General features: G+C 49.6%; 1 protein-coding gene and 1 pseudogene across 3 annotated transcripts in view; both read right to left on the minus strand.

The window, feature by feature from the left end:
- Positions 1-20,010, minus strand: part of LOC126526380 (uncharacterized) — a 136,013-nt gene that overhangs the window by 63,197 nt on the left and 52,806 nt on the right. The gene's annotated exons all lie outside the window — the stretch shown is intronic.
- On the minus strand, positions 11,662-12,753 carry LOC126526382 (uncharacterized; annotated as a pseudogene).

Consider the following 20,010-nt stretch of genomic DNA (forward strand, 5'->3'; position numbering starts at 1 on the left):
AACGCCCTGCTTGCAGGCATTGAGCGGGTCATTGAAGAAAAGACTCGATCTAATGAGGTGTTCGGGGACCTATTATGGACCATTGCAGAAGAGCTTGATCAAGACACTCTTGTGCGAGTTGGTTGCTGTGCGCATTTTGAAGATTTTGCTGCCCGTGTTATCACATCTTATTTAGCGACACGAATGCATTTTTATGCACGATTCCTTCAGAGAGAACGTGCCTTGAATGTGCAAGTGAGGTCAGCTCGCAAGAGAGCCAAGCTCATGTAGGTGTAAATATTGCACCTCTACATTTGGTGCTCTGATGAAACTAAATAGTGCTAGCTGCATTTTTTTTTTCATCCGAAATAAAGTGCTGAAAGTGTGTATATATCTGAAGAGATGGTGTCGTGGATTCATTCCTACTATTTTAAAAGAAGTGCACCAATTGGCATGCTGACGGCTATTTCACGACTTCGTCCGCGATTAAGAACAGACTTGAAAGGAGTGACTTGTATTTTCCTGCAGACTACAGTTAACTGCGGCCGACGAACATGTTGGCGTTTTCAAGCCCATTACTACTAAGAAAGCGTGACATATACTCAAGCAGAGATTAATATAAACAAACGAAACCTGAAAAACTACTATGGCGTCTCAGTGGCCAATGACGAACTGTTACGGGAACCTTGACTATGCTGCTTTGCGAAACGCGCGATGACCAGCAAAAGCTGATTAGTAGGGCACAGTGGACAGCCAAGGCTGCTGGGGCTCTGAAGGAAAGACTCCAACCGTGGACTCTGGGGAGCGCAGCAGCATTTTCAGAGCTCGGCAAGGATGTTCATTCAGTCTGCTAAACACAAGGCTATACAAGCATTTAAAAAGGGCATAGGTAGTCACGTTAGCAAGTTGCCGAGTAGGAGTTGCCGTGTAGAGCAACTTGTGGCGCTCCCGCCATCTGGCGGCCAGCCAAGGATTGGAGGCACCCGCAATACATGGCACCTATGGAGAGTTCGACAACTGAGCCTAGTCTAGTAACGTTGACCGTGACGTCGGCCACGTTCGTCGGGATACAGTGATCTGGACGCCTTCAGATAAAATATAGATGAAGGTAGGAAAAGAGCCAATGACAAAGTTCGAGAGCTTGCATCGACTGCCGCAACGCAAAGAAAATCGGACTTGTAGGCCGCTAGCGATTCCGGTGGCTGCCTGCCTGACGAGACCAGTTTCACCGTGTTGTGTTTGGAAGTGGTGAACACGCTTCTTGAACACCTACAGTGTAAGATATGTAGCGGAAACGCGAAAATATGCCAAGAGGAGCGAGAATACGGCCTTGTCGTGAAGATGTCACTTGTTTGCTCCAACTGCGGTGACGAAGCTACGGTTTGTAGCTCGCTGCGCGTGAACGGTGATAAAAAAGTGAATCCATTTACAATAAACATTCTGGCTGCGTGTGCCATGCAAGCTACTGGCAACGGACAAACGGCCCTCAACAATATTTTCGCCATCATGAATATTTCTCACCACGGACTGCACATGAAAACATGGCAAGCCTACCAGAAGACAAAGTTGACGCCCGCTGCGGCTCGTGCAGCCGAGAGACAAGAAAAGGAGAGCACAGAAGCCATACGGAAATTGTACAGCGAGCCAAGGCTGGACAATCCCGGGAACATCACCGTGTCCTACGACGGACCTTGGATGACCCGCGGGCATTCGTCTCGCATCGGAGTCGGCGCGGTTATTGAACTTTTTTTGGGGCTCGCCTTGGACCATGCTGTACTAAGTAACTTTTGTGCTGGTTACGAACGTGGACCACAAGCTCATGACCCTTTCTATGAAGAATGGAAGGCCAGTCACGTATGCCAAAAGAATACGGACAAAAAATCTGGCAAAATGGAGGTGGAGGCTGGCCTTGTTCTACTCAGGAGGTCTTGGGAGAAGCACCAGCTCAAATATATGACAGTTTCATCAGATGGCGACAGCAGGACGTTCCTTGCCCTAAAGGAGGCTGAAGCCTATGGGTATATAGATATCCAAAATGAGGAATGTGTCAACCATGTGCAGAAGTGCATGGGGACAGCCCTCCGCAATCTGCTGGCAAAACACAAGGGCTCAAAACGACTAGGTGGAAAGGGGAGGTTGACTGGTGACCTTGTGAACAAACTCAGCTCGTACTACGGTTGGGCAATCAAGTCGCACAGTGACGACACTGAGGCTATGCAAAAGGCTGTGATGGCGACATGTCACCACGTAACATCAAATGATAGTCTCTCCAATCGCAGCCTTTGTCCCACTGGTTCCAATTCTTGGTGCCGGCAAAATGCTGCGAAAGCTAAAGAAAAGCCAACACCGAAACATCCTTATAGCCTTCCTAATCAGGTGGCCAAAACTCTGCTGCCTATCAACGAGCGGCTATCTGATAAGAATATTCTTGAGCTGTGTGTGCGTGGCAAAACTCGGAATAGTAATGAGAGCCTCCACTCACTAATATAGGCACTCGCCCCAAAAGAGGCATGCATCTTTATTCACCATTGAAGGAGCTGTGGCAGAAGCTGTAATGAACTTCAATGCAGGCCGTGAAAGAACCTCAGCTGGAATCCTACGCAAGCTCAGCATGAATCCTGGCCAGCGAAGCACCAAACACATGAGAGAAAAGGATCGACAGCGATCAGTCTCATCTGCACGCAAACGTGCATCTGCAGACACTGTGCAACAAACACTGAAGCGCCATAAAGGTGGCAGTGATCAAAGTGATTATGCCCCTGGAGCATATTAGTGCTTTGCGAGTGCAAATGTGTTTACATTTCCCAATTTTCTTGTATAAATAAAGCTTTTGTTCGTTTTTCTCACTTTGCTCAAAATGCAAATTTTGGCCTCTCAATGCATCCATAAATGCGATATCTCAGCTCCAGTTGCAGACATAGTAAGAATTATTTTTGCAGTGCATAGCTGAATGAATGGAGCAAACACTGACGCAAAGCAATTTTTGAATTTCTTTTTCACAAATATTTTATATGGTGCAATTTCTCAATGGGTAATTACCGCTTATGAGACACTCATATTCAATGGGCTTTAATATGGGACATAATTTCACAAACAAAAATCTGCTTGCAGTATTGTGTCCCTTATGATTTACTGAGTCCACAAACACGTATACAGTAGAACGCCATTGTTACGTTCCTCACTGCTGCGTTTTCCCAGCTGCTACGTCGTTTTCATCCGGCCCCGGCATAGCTTCCATAAGACCCAATGTATAAGGAACCCTGCTGTTACGTAGTAGCTGTGAAAACGTTCCCGCATGATACGTTGCAACTTAGCAACCCACCTGGGCTAAAGTAAGCAACGCGCTCCAACCGCCATTTTGGCTTTCGAGTTTTGGCCGGTCTTGGCTGGGCTTGGCTATGGAACTGGCTGCAAGAAGCCGCACGCCAGTTCAAGCTATCGTGCTATTGTCATTCTGCATTAACCCTCGTGAACGTTGAACTCGCGCTTAGATGGTGTCGCACAAGCGGAAGGTGCTTTCTCTTGAGGGAAAGCTGGACGCATTAAATGTAGTCGACAGGCAGCTAGCGCGGAAGAGAGTCGGCATTGCCAAGGACCTTGGTCTCCCACCCTCAACGCTTAACAGCATCGTCTCGAAGTGTGCCAAGATAGAAGGGAATGCCGCGCTCTTCGGCCCGAAAACAAAGCAGGCTCGTGGCGCCAAGTATGGAAACCTCGACGAGGCTCTTCTTACCTGGTTCAAGCAAGCTCGCACTGTCGGTGTCAACTTCGACGGCAGTATTTTGCGTGAGAAGGCGATGAACATAGCCGACAAACTGGGCATCACCGACTTTGCAGCGTCCAATGGCGGGATCGACCGTTTCCAGAAGAGGCACGGCATAGCTTATAAGACGGTAAGCAGAGAAGCAGCGAGTGTCAACATGGAAGCAGTGGATGATTGGAAGGCCACCCTATCTGGAATAATTAAAGGGTATGAGCCTCGTGACATTTACAACGCCGACGAAACGGGCCTCTTCTTTCGGGTGCAGCCATCTAAGTCATTAAGCCTGAAGGGCGAAGCATGCCAAGGAGGCAAATGTAGCAAAGAACGACTAACTGTGCTCCTTTGCTGCAACATGGATGGCTCAGACAAGCTCAAGCCATGGGTAATTGGCAAATACTGAAACCCACGGTGCTTGAAAAACACTCGCCAGCTGCCATGTCACTACCGAAGCAACAGTCGGGCATGGATGGCATGTTCTTTGTACGAAGAATTTCTTCGGTACTTTGACAACAAGATTGGTGCCCAGTGCAGGAGTGTCATCCTATTCCTGGACGATTGTGCTGCCCACCCAAGAGACCCGCCGTTTCTTCGGAATGTAAAGCTTGTGTTTATAACACCAAATACGACAAGCCATTTGCAGCCGTTGGATGCCGGCGTTATAAAAAACTTGAAGCATTCATACAGAAAGTGCATTGTCAAGCGTTGGCTCACGCATATTGATCGCGGACAGCATCCTGCGACCATTTCGGTGCTTGATGCTACGCACCACGACGCTTCAGCGTGGACTGCAGTGAGTGCGTCAACTGCGCAGCACTGCTTCGCGTGGTGTGGCTTTCGCGTGGACAGCGAGATGGAAGCTGCCACGGAAGCTGAAGAGTTGCAAACTGCCTCTTGTGAAGAAGAGCTAGCTGAGGCAATGAATGCGCTGGGTGCCATGGGAGTCACGTACGACGACTACGTCGCCGTGGATGCTGCAATCGTGACGTCAGAGTATCAGAGCATTGCCGAGATCGTTGAGAACTCGGTCGCGAGTGAAGCCGCGGACTGCGATGACGATGAGGAGCACGAGCCGCATGATGCCGGGGATTTGCCAAATCCTAGTTTTTGAGAAGCCGTTGCGGCTCTGGACCTCCTCCGCAGGTATGTCGCACCTCACAGTGATGCTGACAGCAATGCGGCCTTCCAGGCTATTGAGAAATGTGTGGTGATTTCTAGTGAGCGAAAGAAACGACAAGCCACCATTCTGGACTTCTTTAATTCCTAAGCGCACTCTGTGCAAATAAATTGTCTATAGTTGAAGCTGCACTTTTTTTCATTCATTTTCGGAGCTTTCCTCACTGTTGCATTTTCCCGGCTGTTACGTTTTCTTTCCCCGGTCCGGTGAAAAATGTATGAACGGGGTTCTACTGTACTGACCGAAAATCTGAACTACTAGATCGCGTTGACGACACTGCTGGAGGGACAAACGAGCTGGCTACGAGCTTTTTTCATCGCAAGTTTCGACTGTTTGAATTCGCTACTGGCGTCTGTGAATTGTAAGTGTGCGGTTTGTAGTGGTCATGTCACAATGCGAAAAGGTGAGCGGGGTTTTGGCCTTGCCGTGAGGTTAGCTGCTGTGTGCGCAGACTGCGGCGATGTTGCAGAAGGGTGGAGCTCGCCGCATGTAAGCAGCAAAGCAAAGGTCAGGCTGTTTGTGATAAACATCCTTGCTGCGCGCGCCATGCAGAGTACTGGAAACCAATAAACCGCCATAAATGACATTTTTGCGGCCATGAACATGTCGCACAGGCGCATGCACAACAAAACGTGACAGGGGCATCTGAAAACGAAACTCACCCCCGCGGCGACTGAAGCTACAGAAAAGTTGATGGGGACATGTGCGCAGTCAGTCTGCAATTCATATCATGAACTGCAGATCAGCAGCGCAAATAATATTGCCATATCATACGATGGCTCCTGGATGACACGGAGCCATTCGTCCCGTGTAGGTGTTGGGACAGTGATAAAGCTGTTCACAGGCTTTGTCCCCGATTTTGTCGTGCTCAGCAACTTTTATGCTGGGTGCGCACGGGCACCAAAGGATGATGACCCGACCTACCAGGCCTGGAAGGGAGACCATGTATGCCAATAAAACACTGATAAGAAAGCTGGTGAGATGGAAGTTGAGGCTGCTTCGATCCTTTTTCAGAGGTCACTGCAAAAGCATGGGCTGCGGTACACAACTTTGTTATCAGATGGTGACAGCCACCCTTTTCTTGCCATAAAAGAAGCCCGAGTATACGGGTTCATACCGGTTGAGAAAGAAGACTGTGTGAACCACATCCACAAGAGAATGGGTACGGCACTGCGCACTCTAATTTCAAAACAGAAGACCTCTGAGACCAAGAACCTTGGTGGCAAAGGTAAACTAAAGTAAACTAACTGGCGACTTAATTACCAAGCTGAGTAGCTACTGTGGCTGGGCCTTTGAAGTCACATAAAGGTGATGTAAAGGTCATGCATAGAGCAGTCATGGCAACATACCACCATGTTACTTCGAATGATGCGACTTCAAATCACACTCTGTGTCCAGAAGGCCCAAACTCGTGGTGTCGCCAAAATGCCGCGAAGGCCAAAGGGGAGCGTACTCCAAAGCACCGTCACAATCTGCCACCCCCTGTATGTGAGGCGCTTCTTCCTTTGTATGAACGTTTGTCTAATGAAGAACAACTTCTGCAATGCACAAGAGGAAAAACCCAGAATAATAATGAGTGTCTTCATTAATGAGTGTCTTCATGGAACCTTGCCCCAAAGGAAAAGCATGCGTCGCTGTTTGCTGTGCAAGCGGCAGTGGCGGAGGCCGCCATGAAGTTCAATGCGGGAAATAAAAAAGCCTGCACAGCGATACTCAAAGAACTGCAGCTAAGCTCTGGCCACCAGATGACCAAGCGCATGATGGAAAAAGATCGCCGCCAAGCTCAAGCATGTGCACGCAAGCATGCACCTGCTGAAAGTTTGCAGCAGGTGCTCAGAAGGCATCACCGTAGTGACTCTAGCCAGACTGACTATATTCCTGGAGTGTACTAATGCTACAGCACTTGTAAATATTCAAATATTTTGTGGTAGTCTGTAATAAAAATAAGCTCATTTTGTTTTTCAAGTTTTCTCAGAATCTCATTTTTGGCATTTCTTAAGGGGCGAAGAGGGGTATCGAAACCTTATATTTTTTTTAATTTCTTGACTAAATCTAATAAAAATTGTCGCAGAGTTTTTCATGCTGATTTCAAAAATATAACTACTGTTTAAATTGACTGAGTGGTTCCAGATATAATTAAAATTAATGGCCTATTGTTTATCTGAACAATGGTAAGATGAGTATCAGCCAGAATGTTTATGAAGACATATGGCTGGATACTGCAAAGTGTAAGGCATACAAGTGTAGGACAATTTTTTTTTATATTGCAGGTATTACCAATTTTACAGCAATTTAAAGTCCAATCTCCAGACATGACTATCATGCGATTCAATTAGTAGCCCGATTTAAAAATTTACAAAAACAAAATTAAAAATCTGCTCCTAGCATTGTGTAGTACACACATGTAGCTACATGCCACTGTTAAAATTATGGTTCTCTCTGGCTTGGAAACAGAGATAGCGCTTTGGCAAGTTTAAGGGGGGACACGGGTCTTAAAAGGCCGAAAATCGAAAAAAAAAAAATCGACTTTTTAAAGCTGACACTTTCGGAATCTAGAACCATTTTTTCACTAATTTCTGAAGTTTCTAGCTTCACTTATAGTTATTTGTGCCGCGAATTCAATTTGTAACATGCCTGTGGGGTGAATCTGAGCACAAATTTAAGAAAAATGGCACTTTTTCCGTGTTGAACGGTTGCCGTAGCACACGGGTTATCATGGCCGTCTTGGTCTCGTATGAAAGAACCGCCCTTCACCTTCAATTTCCCGCCGTCGCTGGCTGTCCTTGCTCATTGGCTTTCTAGAAAAAACGCATCATTGAGACGTACCAACGCGCTATTGTATTGGCTGCTTGGTGCACGTGACAGAGTCTAGGCACCAGATTGGCCTAGCGGCCTTCCCGTCGTCTGCCTCACGCTGTCGAGACACGCACAAGCGCGTGCCATTGGATTTGCCTACAGAACGGCAGGTATGTTAACCCTTTTTAGTCACATGGGGTCAATTTCTTGTTGTAAGCTCCTTCAATTAAGCTGTCAGCGCCTGTGAATATGGTGAACACGATGTATTCGTTGTTTAGCTATAGCAGTGTGCCTGTTTGTCAATATGCCAGTACTGAAGTGTATAAAATGCGTTATTCTGATCCGGAAATTTACTGCGCTTTGTTTCCCGTGCAACAAAGGCGGAGGGAATAGTAAGTAAGTGGGGGTGTGGGTTATCTGCGAATTTTTTCCTTGGGAGGGGGGGGGGGGGGGTCGGCTTCACCGCAATGTGCGGCGGCCTCCCCGTGTAGTCCGCCATCCCCATCGTCATCGACGCTTGTCAAGCCGATGAAGGGCCAACGAAAGGCCAGCATTGTTGAGCCTCGCGTTAGGCGCTGTTTAGTGTACTTACCCGAGTTTGCACTGTTTGCCTGCTTTGTTTTGGCATCATGAGTGCGACTCGACGGCAGTGTTTCACAGCGAAAGAGAAGCTAAAGATTATAGCCGCTGCCGAAGAAATCGGCAACAGAGCTGCTGCAAGACAGCATGACGTCGACGAGTCGTGCATTCGCGACTGGAGGAAGAAAAAAGAGAGTCTCGAAGCAACGAACCGGGACAGGCGAGCGTTTCGGGGTCCGAAGACTGGCGCGTACCCCCACCTCGAGACGCAGCTTGCGAAGTTCATTGAGGAGCAGAGAAGTCGTGGCCACGCTGTTTCGACTGAGATGGCGCAAATGGAAGCCCTGAAGTTGGCCCGGGAATTGAACATTCCACGTGAGTTTCGTGCAAGCCGTGGATGGCTTCAGCGCTTCATGCGAAGACATGGATTTTCTATGCGGCGGCGAACAACCATGTGCCAGCGGCTTCCTGAAGCCTACGAGGAAAAGTTGTTGAACTTTCAACGATATGTGATCGCACTTCGGAAGGAGCACAGCTATTTGCTGTCTCAGGTGGGAAATGCTGATCAAACACCTGTGTACTTTGAGATGCTGATGGACACGACCATGGAAAAAAGGGCTCCAAATCAGTCAGCGTGCTGACCGGCGGAAATGCCAAGCTGCGCTGCACAGTCATGCTATGCGGTTTGGCTGACGGCACGAAACTGCGCCCGTATGTCATTTTCAAACGCAAGACGCTACCTAGCATTCCACTGCCCCCAGGAATCGTTGTGCGTGCGGAAGAAAATTCGTGGATGAACAGTGGCCTAGTCGGTGACTGGCTTCGAGTAATCTGGGAGCGAAGACCAGGTGCCTTGCTGGCACGCCGGTCTATGCTCGTACTAGATTCCTTCAGAGGCCACTGCACTGATGCGGTGAAGGCTCGCCTTGCCGAGACCAGCACCGACCTCGTCATAATACCTGGCGGCATGACGTCCATGCTACAGCCACTCGACGTGTGCCTGAACAAGCCGTTCAAGGCACACGTGAAGCGGCTGTATGCCCAGTGGATGGCCGACGGCATTTACGCCCTCACACCGACGGGACGCGTGCGAAGGCCTGATATTCCATTGCTGTGCCAGTGGATCGTGGATGCGTGGAAAGCGATACCGGCCGATTTGGTGCGCAAAAGCTTTAAAACATGTGCGATCAGTAATAGTTTGGATGGTTCCGAGGACGACTACGTCTTTGAGAGTGGCGATGAAGCCTCGGATGGCAGTAGTGAGAGCGGCGACGATTAAGAATCGGATAACCAGTGACGTGGTGGCGGTCGTTTGAATAAATGTTCTGAAAACGAAATGATCACTGAGTGTGAGTTGCATCTTTCTAGCGCTCATTTTTTTTTTTTTCAGGTAAACGTGCGGGTTATGCGCGAGTTTTTTTTCCGCCGAGTTCAAAGTTAGGGGTGCGGGTTATACGCAGGGGCGGGTTATACGCGAGTTTTTTTTCCGCCGAGTTCAAAGTTAGGGGTGCGGGTTATACGCAGGGGCGGGTTATACGCGGGTAAATACGGTATGTAGTGAAGATGAGACCATAGAACATTTTTTTAAGTTCTTGTCGACGATTTATTAGCTTAAGTAAACGAACCCTACAAATACCACTCCGCCTTCTTGGATTAGATTTAACTGTTCAAAATGTACTATCTTTGGGTGCCCCTACACTTCGCATAGCGACGGGAAGTTTAGCGGTGCCAAGATTTTCTTTTAGGATCAATGAGATTTCAACTCTGAATACAAAATTTTAAGCCTCCTTTTCATTCACTAAAATTGAATTTGAACTGTTTTATTATAATTATGGTAGAATTTTCATTTTCGTAAAATCATGCAGGCTCTACAATCTTTGTATTTTATAATTACTTAGCTATTATGAAATTTTGACTTATTTTACACTTTCTTATAAACTACCCAATTCTTGGCCAATCCCCCAGAGTGGGTACGTGCCACTAGGTCACAAGAATCTACATGTACATCTACGTCTGAGTGCGTAGGTTGACAAGTTGCTCCTCTTTACTGCTGAGCCCGCGTGTGAAGTTTCGAATACGTTAGTCCGGAGTAGATGCATACCTACAACTCAATGCGGTACTATTTTCTGTCACAGATGGAACGGTCATCACGGTGATATTTCAAGAATGTGACACTAACACGTCATCTGCCATGGAGGCAACGCCTGCGGACCTCGACGTCGCACCGATGGAGGAGTGATCCAGATCCCCCGAGGCTAAACTTTGGAGTGCTCGGAGGACCCGGTTCCTCATTTTGAAATATAAAGAGCTGAATCCTCTCGTCGGGAAAAAATGCGGCCTTAAGCAAGTTTCATTTACTTTCTCATTGACTTGTTAACAAAAAGTTAAATTTCAACTTTGTTTGCTTTGGCCCTTGTGAGCATAGTTCAGCAGCTTTTAATGTGCTAGAATTGCCAAATTTTAACCCATTACTTTTTTTTTCACAGGACAAAAAAGGCCATGTGGCAAGAAATTGCTTGTATGATCAATACAGAGTTCTCAGTTGTGATGACTGAGCTGCAGGTGCAGAATAAATGAAAGAGCCTTGAACGCTCATATAAGAAGACAAAAACAAAAAACAATTCATCCGGGCACTCGACGGCTTTGTGTGAATATGAAGAGTGAGTGCTGTCGACTATTGCATACAGTCTCGGGCTTTTGTATTTGCAACTAATTCTTTTCTTCTTTCATAGAGAGCTAAGTGACGTTCTTGAAAAAGAACACATCACACCTACAGTGCTGATGAAGCCTGGAGCAACAATTGAGAAAGACAGCAGGTGCAGTTGCCTCATTTTGACAGAAGTTTAGTTATCCCCATTAATCCCGCACACTGTTTTTCAGCATGTCTCCCGGCGCTGATGACGGCACTGACATGGAGCCAGAATTGTCAATGGGCAAACCCCTGCCAAGGCCTGCATCAGCTGCAGTTGTGAATGCACACCCTAAGGATGCCTTGCGAAGAAAAAAGGACAGCACATCGTTGAATGCCCTTTTAAGAGAATTTAAGGAGGCAAAGGAAGAGCGGGCCGAACGCTTTGATAGGAAAATGGCTTTGTTAGAGCGGCTGGTTACAGCTGTTGAGAAAGTTGCCACAACGGCTCCTGAATAAAAATTTTCAAAAAAAGAAAACGTGTGTGTGTGTTGTGTATTATCACCACGCAACACAAGACAACCATACAAAGTAGCCTGGGGCTTGCAGGCCCCAAACGTCTCGATTCTTTATCTTTCACAAACATTGTCTCAGAAAGTATATTTGCAGCATTACACAGAGTGAAGCAAAACTTATCTGCATAAGTACTGCTAGCGGCACAAGGATATGCAATTCTGTGTTTTAGCGCTGTTTTTCGGCAATTGCCTTTCGCAGGCACTCACTGTAGCCTGCCACACTGCGGTCAACAACATTGCCACTGTCCTCATCGTTTCCGACTTCCTCCAAATCCGGGAGTTCCTGCAGCTCTTCGAAGAAATCTCTCTCCTCATTGCATAAGTTGCGCAGGACGCATGCGCCCATGATTATAAGGCAGCACTGCTTGATGCTGGCTGCGTCCACCAAGTACAGCCTGCGAAATCGCTGCTTGAGTATACCAAATGTCACTTCAATGGCAACTCGCTGCTGGGAATGGCACATTTCCTTTTCCAGGAGGGGAAGCTCCGCTGCGTATCCTTGTAAGGCGTCATAAGCCATGGTAGCAACGGATAGGCTGAATCCCCCAAGATGTAACCATTGCTGCATTTGGTTGCTGCAGCTTCAAAAAAGGGGGCTTCGCGGAGCCCCCTGGCGTCGTGCGCCGAGCCAGGACACCCAATTAGCACATCTATGAACCTATTCGCATGGTTGCATATGCCTTGCAGGATCAAAGAAGGAAACTTTTTTCGGTTGAAGTACGAGTGCGGGGATTCGGTTGGGGTGTTTATCTCTATGTGGCTTCCGTCCACGCAGTCAATTGTGTTTTGTGGCCCCTTCCCAGCGCTCTTTATTAAGAAGCCACCCTTGCTACGTTCTTGCTGTTACTGGTCCGGCCACGCGATCACTTCTTCACTCATGCTATGTAAAAGGTTGAGCACCCTCTCAATGCATGCATGCACAGATGACTGTAACATCAAATCTGTCTGCAATTGAGTACATGCTGCACTGGCTCCCAAGATAGCTCAAAACGATGAGACACGTTTTTTCGGCACTGATTCGCACGCGCCCTCCACGAGCTTCTGGGAAGAACGGCGACGCTTGATAGCGGTCTGCAAGACAGTTAAAGGTCTCGCGTGACAGTCGGAAGAGCCGCTTAAACTCAAACTCAAAATAGCTGCCAACGATGTCTTCATGGTATCGTGGAATACGATTTCGGTCTTTCCTCACCAGCTTTACGGCCAACATTACAACCAAGTCATCGAACTCCTCATCACTATCAGAGTCCACAAGGTCCATGGCTACTTGAACGACAGTTGAGAGTGTGGCACAGTTCGTCGTCGTTCAGTGCAGCAGCGATGCTCACACACAACACACACACACCAGACCTGACCAATTTTTTCTACAACCGCAAACAGCGCAACGCAAATAGCACAAGTCACATACAAATTCACCAGCGCGTAAACAACGGGCGACACGATGCAGAAAACCTGCACAACACTTGCACAACACCTGCACCTTGGCATTCGTTTCTCCGGGGCGCTAGTGTTGCGCTGCAGCTGCACCACTGAACTGGCGCTGCAAAAGTGCGGAACTCGCCGTGAACCACCGTGAACTGGGTTCAAGTGGTGCAGCTGAATCGAACAGACCCTTTGTCTTGGTGTTTATTTATTTGTGTTTGTTGTCGACTGACTGCAGCTATGGTTCGGCCGATCAAGAAGTTCAGCACCAAGAACAAATTTGGGAAGCGAGTGAGGCGATCGCTATCGGAGAACTTCAAGAAGTGTCCCACAACAAGTCGGGACAACGAGGATGACGACTTTGCTGCGATCGGCAGTGCAGACGCCAAAGCGGTCGCCGCTGCCGCCATGGTAGGCCTAACGGACGGTAGACCTACTAGCTCGTCAGCTGCCGACAGCATCGCAGAGAGCGGCCGTGTGCGTCTTGACACGCAAATTTTGCTGCCACAACAGTTAGAGGATGAGAAGAAGGAAGGAGAAGAGAAACTTCGGGAAACGTCATCCGTCGCGGCGACAGAGCGGAAGCGAAATCTTATCGCTAAACGCGCCAACGCCGTGGTTCCCCCCTGACAAAACGGCCTTCACCATTGTGCACTCGGAGGCGGTGAACGCATTGATATCGCGTTTACAGTGCAATATTTGTAAGGGAGATGCGCAAATCCTGAGAGGTTAGTGGGAATACAGTCTTGCCATCAAGCTTCAGCTCGTGTGTACAAACTGCGGTGACGTATCGTCAAAGTGGAGTTGGCCGTGCGTTGATGGAGATCAAAAGATCAACCCGTTTACCGTGAACCTGCTCTACAAGAAGCAAGAAGCAGAATGCAAGAAGCTCTACAGGCACACTAAAGGAGCTTGGCCTCAACCCTGGCATTCACAGCTACAAGTGCATGGCTGAAAAAGATCAGCGTCAATCTGTGGCTTCAGCATGCAAGCGCTCATCTGCCAACAACCTGCAACGCACCTTGAAGAAAAGGCACACGGGTGCAAACAGTCAATCCGACTACATGCCTGGTGCATGTTAGCCCATTAGGAGTGTACATAGCACAATATTTTTAACTGTATAGAGCTAAATAAAGTATCAGCCATTGTTTTCTCATTTTTTTCAGAACACAGATTTTGGCCACTTTCTTTGCTGCTTTGATATCTTTGGGCCTAGGACAGCTGGGCTATAATTTTTTTTTTTGCAGCATGAAGCTAAATGTGCAGATAAAGCAGTGCTGAGAGCAGATTTTTCATTCACAGCCCGAAACAAAATTTTTTTTAGTTATAAAATTTCTCGTTTTTCATTAAGCATAAACAATGAACTTCATTGTACTGTAAATTGAGAGGTAGTTGTTCAATTTTAAATCTGCTTGCAGCGCTGTATTCCTTATGCATTCTAGTATCTATCCATATGTTATGTGACGCGCAAGACCCGCGGCAAGCCAGCCCAAGACCCATGACGAGGAGCCGCGGTTCTCGGAGGCCAGGCGCGGGATCGACGGTAGTTGACTGAGCGACGAACAGGTGGCGTGAGTGCGGGGAGGACAGCGGCGCGAGCGTGCGGGAGGAGAGTGGAAAAAAGGGGAAAACTCGGAGTGTGGTTGTGTGGTGCGGAAGGTTGGCGTGCGGGAAAATAAAGCGGTAGTTCGGGACCACGTGTGGCGTGTCGTCGATCGTGACAAGTGGGGGCTCGTCCGGGATCTACGTGAACATGGAGACAGTGGACGTTCCCGAACAATTGGTACAGCATCTGCTGGGGCAGACGAGCGGATCTACCATGGAACGCGAGCAAATCGCGGCAGCTGTCAGACAAAGACTGATGGCGGCCGAGGCAGTGCCTATGGGTTCTACGACAACGGCGGCGGCGGTTCAACCGGTGAGCGACTGCGCTCCGCGCTCCACAGGAGGTCAGCCAGGTCAGCCTCCAAGGTTTAAGGGGTTCAACGACCATCAGTCCCCCGAGGAATTTTTGGACCGGCTTGAAACGTTTTGTTTGGTCAGCGGTGTCGCAGCTGACAAGAGGCTTACGCACATTGTGCCTGCTGCGCTGGAAGGTAGCGCGAAGTTGTGGTGGCGATTCGTGAACTCGTTTGCGTCGTGGGAGGAGTTCACTGCGGCGTTTATTGCGGAATTCTCCTCCATTGACGCGAAGCGCCGCTTGAAACAAGAGCTGGAGCACCGGACGCAACATCCCCAAGAAAATTTAAAGGAATTTATTTATACCATCGCGGCCTACTACGACCGGATTGGCGGCGAAGTGCCCGAGTCGGAAAAGGTTGACCGCGTGCTGCGGCAGATGCACCCGCAACTCCAGGATCTGGTGGAGGGAAGACAGTTCGGCAGTCTCGCGGAGTTGGCGAAGGCCGCTGACGGTCTCATGGAGCGTTTCTGGAGGCGCATGCAGTACAAGCCACCACCACCCCCGACTGACCAAGTCGCGAGAGACTTGGCCTTCCAATCGACTATAAACGTGGCCGGCGTGCCGGGAACACAACCCGGAGGGTTGATCACAGCGGCTGCCGCGCCGTTCCAGTATCCGCCGGCGGCATCCCCCTGGCCGCTGCACCCCGCGGCGATACAGCCCTCCTACCACCGAGACCAATTGCACGGATTGGCCGCATTCGCCACAAGGACGCCACATCTCTCAACGCCGTCACAGCACCAAAGGTACCAGCCGCGTGACCAAAGAGAATTCAACTGCCATCGCTGCGGAGGCGTCGGTCACATGGCCCGCGAGTGCCCTACAGGTCGGCGTGGCGGCCCACCCCGCTGCTACCAATGCAACGGGATCGGACATATCCGCTCTCAGTGTACGGGAAACGGGGGACGGTAGGTGCTGCACCGGCAAGCACCTACGAGACTGCGCTGCAAGTAGCGGCCTTGGCCGGCAACAAGGAGCCTCTCCTGGAAGTGCAGATCGGGAGGACGACGTTCCAGGCCCTACTGGACACAGGCTCGAGTGTGAGCTTGCTTGGATTGCCGGCGGCAAGGGTAGCGGTCGAGGCGGGCGCCAAACCCAAGACACAGGAACAAGCACTCCGCCTGGCAACAGGTTGGTCTCAGTCGACGACTTCCCTCAAGTGCAAAATAAAGTGGGCCACAAGCAGCCGCAATCAACGCTTCCTGTGTGTGCCAGACTTGTGTCGGGACATTGTGCTGGGCAGAGATTTTTTAACAGCAACAGGCATCTCTTTACATGTATCGCTGGGTGGGTGGACGATTGGAACCGATCCACAGTGCATGGTGCCATTTGCTAAGCGTGAAAAGGACCCAGCGACAGCACTTGCAATAGAAGATGGAGAGTCGTACCACTTGCACAGCCTCTTTGAAGAAGTGCTTGTAGTTCCAGGCATAGAGAACATGCATCAGGCTGGCACCAGGGAACTACACCCAAGCATGAGTAAAGTTCTCGATGACTTTAACCATCTGTTTACTACAGTTGCGGGATGTACCACCCTGGCTCAGCACCTCATTGACACGGGGGACAGTGCGCCCGTGAGATGCAAGCTACGTCCAGTGAATGCGAAGAAGCAGAAGATCATTGAGGGCTGTGTGGATGACCTCCTACAACAGGGCCTTATAAGACGAAGCACCAGCCCATGGACTAGCGCCCCAGTGCTCGTTGCAAAGAAGTCTGGAGGCTACCGGCTCGCTGTGGACTACCGTCCGTTAAATGCACGCACCCGAGTACCTGCCTACCCAATGCCTCGAACTGACTGGCTGCTAGCGCAGTTGGGCCGAGCAATGTGGTTTTCCAGCTTTGATCTCTCCCAAGGGTTTTTCCAAATTCCTGTTTGCAAGGCTGACATAGCTAAAACGGCCTTCATTTGCCATCAAGGTACATTTGAATTTACGAGGATGCCCTTCGGGGTGGCAGGTGGTCCAGCAACTTTTCAAACCCTAATGGACCGGGTGCTGCAGGGAATCAATCACCACTTTGCTATGGCATTTTTAGATGATGTCCTTGTATACTCAGAGACACTGGAGAAACATGTTGAACATGTAAGGGAAGTGCTACAACGCATTGAGGGTGCTGGCCTTACGATTAATCCAGATAAAGTACAGGTCTGCCGTCAGTCCCTCAAGTTTTTAGGTCACATCATCTCCCCTGGGCAGTGCAGACCAGATGAGGACAAGGTGCGTGCAGTGCTGGATTACCCTAGACCCAGTACAGTTAAGCAGCTGCAAGCCTTCCTGGGACTTGCCGGCTACTATAGAAGCTTCATCCCTCACTTTTCACTGACGGCACATTCACTGACCAACCTTTTGAAGAAGAACGAGCCATGGCAGTGGGAGGAGTGCCAAGAACAGGCTTTCACTGCACTCAAGCAGGCCTTAGCTCAGGATGCTGTTATAAGCCTCCCAGATCTAAATCGACCCTTTGTGGTGGAGACAGATGCAAGTGGCATTGGCATTGCAGCTGTGCTGCTGCAGGCTGGCCCTGATGGTCTGCAGCCTGTTTCCTTCATTAGCAGAGTCCTTACAGCAGCCGAGAGCCATTATACTGTCCAGGAGTGGGAATGCCTGGCAGTAGTCTGGGCAGTGGACAAGTTCAGGGCATATCTTGAATTTACGGAGTTTGAAATACACTGTGACCACTCCTCCCTGGCATGGATGTTTCATACCGACCAAGCTTCACCCAGGGTCAAGCGTTGGGTTCTTCGGCTGCAGGGCTTCAACTGCCGAATCAAGCACAGACGAGGGCTGGCAAACATACCCGCTGATGCCTTGAGTAGAGCCCCTCTCCAGTGTGAAGACAACCCAAGTGACAACCTACATGAGACGCTGTTCCCCATTGCTGCTCCAGAACCTGAAGGCAAAATTACATTTGATGAAGTAGCTGTGGCCTCGGAGGTTGACTCTTCGCTGCTGAGTGACACAACACAGCTGGTACAAGAACAGGCTCGTGATGACCGCCTCTTAAAGCTGAAGGCAGTGGTCCAAGGGACTCAGCTCCCAAGTTCGGACCCTGATCATCGCCTCTTTCGTGATCTGGCCGAAACAACGGAACTGCAGCCAAGCGGATTGCTGGTTCAGCAAAGAGGCAACCACAAGGTAGCGTGGTTACCTAGTCACTTGCGGCAGCTGGCACTGAAGGTGGCCCACGACCATCCCACTGCAGGCCATGCTGGATTTTTCAAAACTCTGAGGCGTGTGGCTGCACGATTCGTCTGGCTGGGCATGCGAGCAGATATATCAAAGTATGTGCAGTGCTGTACTGTCTGTCAGCGCACAAAAGCTCGGCGCAAGAAACCAGAGGGCCTCATGAGCAGTCAGTGGGCAACATCACCCATGGAAGAGCTCAGTGTTGACATTATCGGGCCCTTGCCATCTACACCCCGGGGCCACAAATACTTGCTGGTAGTTATTGACAAATTTACGAAGTTCCCAGAGCTTTTCCCTCTACGAGCAGCAACAAGTGCGAAAATACTGGAGTGCATGGTGCAAGTCTTCTGCCGCCATGGCACACCTGTGGCCATCACCAGTGACAATGGCAAGCCCTTTGTTAGCACACTATGGCGCAACCTCTTGAAACACTGGGGCATCAAAGATCGCCACACAGTGCCTTACCGGCCGGCTGGCCAAATGGTGGAGCGTCACAATGGCACAATTAAGCAGTGTCTACGGGCATACTGCTCCAACCACAAAGACTGGGACCGGCACATACCTGAGATCGCCCTTGCCATGCGTACTGCCGAGAGTGTTGTCACCGGATATACTCCAGCATTGTTGTGTTACGGCCGCGAGTTGCGCACCCCATGGGAACCCACAAGCGACAAGGAAGACACAGAGCCTCCAAAAGCAGCACACCATGCACTTGCTGCGGAACTCCAGCGGTGCCTTGGAGAGGCCCTCCAGTATGCTCGGTCACATCAGGCAGCTGCTTGGAAGGTGCAGAAATCCTGTTACGACCGTCATCGTCAGGCAACAACCATCAAAGAGGGTGACCTTGTGCTCCTGGATTCCCATACCTTGAGTGATGCGGCCAAGGGCGTTTCGGCGAAATTGGCACCGCGGCGAAGTGGACCTTATTGTGTAATCAAACGATTAGGTGACAATAACTTTGTTTTGAGCGATCCTGCTACAGGACGTCATCGAACTACTGCCCATGCTGATCAGTTGATGCTCTACCATGAGCCATGGCCCCTCCCTACCAGCACAGCTTCACGATTCGAGGGGGGGGAGAGTTGTGACGCGCAAGACCCGCGGCAAGCCAGCCCAAGACCCATGACGAGGAGCCGCGGTTCTCGGAGGCCAGGCGCGGGATCGACGGTAGTTGACTGAGCGACGAACAGGTGGCGTGAGTGCGGGGAGGACAGCGGCGCGAGCGTGCGGGAGGAGAGTGGAAAAAAGGGGAAAACTCGGAGTGTGGTTGTGTGGTGCGGAAGGTTGGCGTGCGGGAAAATAAAGCGGTAGTTCGGGACCACGTGTGGCGTGTCGTCGATCGTGACAGTTAATAACAATGTTATGTTAAAAATATATATTTTTTATTGTTTCAGCAAACAAAAGAATGTGATTACTAGTTATCTCAGGAAATAATTGACCTATTTAAAATATAATTACATATTTAAAACCAGCTCAAGAAACTGAACAAGTCTGCAGTTACATCTAATTTGGTTAAGAAATAAGTGACGTTATCTTTACAACCCATGTCCCTCCTTAAAGGGCGACCGGGAATATGGAGTGGCCATGAAACTAGTGGTGAACTGTGCCATTTGCGGCAAGATAAGCACCGGATGGAGCTCGCCAAGAACAGGTGGGAATATGACCTGCAACCCCTTCGAGGTGAACATGCTCGTGGCTTGTGCTGTTGTGAGCACACGCAACGGACAGACTGTACTCAGTGATATTTTCCCGGCTCTCAACATTTCCTCTCGTGGTATGCATACCAAAACATACCAAGACTATGTAAAAAATAATACGAACCCCGCTGCCCTGAACGCATCCGCGGGTGTTACGACCAACTGCGCAGCAGCTGTGAAGTCTATTTATTCTGAATTGAACTTTGGGAATCCTGGAAACGTAGCAGTTTCGTTTCACGGGACTCGGCTGA

The sequence above is a fragment of the Dermacentor andersoni genome, chromosome 8, assembly GCF_023375885.2.
Source record: "Dermacentor andersoni chromosome 8, qqDerAnde1_hic_scaffold, whole genome shotgun sequence".
NCBI classification, from domain to species: Eukaryota; Metazoa; Arthropoda; class Arachnida; order Ixodida; family Ixodidae; genus Dermacentor; species Dermacentor andersoni.